Genomic DNA, 2,110 nt, shown 5'->3' with positions numbered 1-2,110 from the left:
ATGTGGCCTGGGATTGTGGTGGTGGGTGACGCTATAACCATATGAAAAGACTTTAAAACAGATGGGAGGGGGTGGGGTGGGGGTTAGGGTTGGGAGTGAGGGCGGGGGAGGAAAGATGGGGCTGGGAGTGGGGATCGACCTGTCCGTTATATGATACACAAAAAGTAGGATGGGGATAGAGAGGTCGTGAAGTTATATGACAAAACAAGTGATTGTGAAAGAGAAACGCTGAAGTGTGGAAAGGTGTGTGTGTGTGTGTGTGTGTGTGTGTGTGTGTGTGTGTGTGTGTGCGTGTGTGTGTGTGTGTGTGAGTGTTTGTGTTATGGGGAGTTTATGGGTATTAATGAACTAACACGTACTTCCCATAAACGATAAGCCTAATTATAATTACTATAACTATTTTGAAACTATGATGATTATGATCACGGTTTCTACTATTGCATGCATTATCATTAAGATTGTTAGTACGACTATTACTATTATCATTTTTATTATAGTTATTATTAGTAGTATCATTATTGCTACTGTTCTTCTTCTTTTTATTATTATTATTATTATAATTATTACTATTATATAATTGCTTTTGTGTAATGTTTCTCTGTCCATTTTTCCCTAGGTCTGCCTCTTTTCTCTGTACCCAACAGTGTGTATGCTCTCGCCGCTTCACTCTCTGGGTGGTGGCAGACTTGACAGATGTCAAAAACCATTTCATGCGTTGTTAATCCAAGTGCTCCGAGGAGGGGGTCGAGCCAACTAGTAGCAGGCAAAATCCGGATAATCTATTCGTATAACCGGATAATTCTCCACGAAACATTATCCGAATTCAGACTCTTAACACTTTGCAGTCACAAAGCTAGTAGTACAAAATACCCCATCTGGTCAACCAGCTTGGAGAGTGACTGCAACGGACTTCTCTGGCCTGATTTTCACTGGCGCATTTTTGTTAAACTCTCTTTCCTAACTCGTTTGCCGAAGTGGGGGCGCCCATTTATTGTTGAACTGGTTCTTCTGTCCCACTTGTCGAAGCGGTTCATAACATATTTAATTGCCGCAAGGGTGCACTAACATAATATCCGGATTTTGCTAAAGCGACTCATTGCCCAGCACTAGAGTCACCGTATTCTCATTCTCAGACAATCTCGCTGCAGCAGACACATAATAACAATATTTACGATCTGCAGCAGACCAAACGCAATGTAGGCTACAATGTTGCGGCTCGTTTCGAACCACCTAACTCAGATCAGAAAGACGATTTGGCATATTTTATCATAATTTGCGTGTTTTTGCTTGCCTTTTTAGGTTTCTGGTTAATAAAATAAGGAGTTGGCAGTTCTATAGGAATGTTGACGTTAAAAGAAGAAGAGGACGAAGAAAATGAAGAACAAGAACAAGAACAAAAAGAAGGAGAACGAGAAGGAGAAGAAGTAGGGGAAGAAGAAGAAAAATAAGAGTAAAAACAAAAACAAAAAGAAGAAGAAGAAGAAGAAGAAGGAGAAGAAAAAAGGGAAGAAGAGCAAGAACAAGAACCAGAAGGACCAGAAGAACTGAAAGAACCAGAAGGACCAGAAGAACTGAAAGAACCAGAAGAACAAAAAAGAAGGCAACGACATTTTATTGAAACATGTTGTGGAGCTGAGACTTTCGTATCATACACAATTTGTTTGAGGAAAGAGAAGCGAGTTGACAAAGTACCGGTCATCCAGTGCTGGGGAAAATTAAGGCAGACAGACAGACAGACAGACAGTTTAGTTTTAGTAAGAGCTTTACGGCACTTGCAACACAATCAGGTCATATAAGTGCTTAAGATTAGAGGCGTTACAAGAGAGTAACAAACACAAAAAAGAAGGAGGAGAGATAAAGACGATAGATGTTTGATAGGAAAGAAGAAGCAAACCAAACCTGAGCACCCGCCAACCACCCACACAGACACAAAGACAGACACAACTGAGGCAAAGCAAGGAAGTAGAACCAACTAGCGATACAACACAACCACCTACTCGAGCTATAGATCTATACCAACCGCGCAGTAAACTTACGTGAAAATAACCAACTTAATGTTTCTCGCGCTCTCGGTTCATATTATGACCTTATGCAGTTTTCGATACCGAAA

This window comes from Aplysia californica, unplaced genomic scaffold (genome assembly GCF_000002075.1).
Source record: "Aplysia californica isolate F4 #8 unplaced genomic scaffold, AplCal3.0 scaffold00280, whole genome shotgun sequence".
Taxonomy (NCBI): domain Eukaryota; kingdom Metazoa; phylum Mollusca; class Gastropoda; order Aplysiida; family Aplysiidae; genus Aplysia; species Aplysia californica.
Note: the sequence above shows the minus strand (reverse complement) of the source record.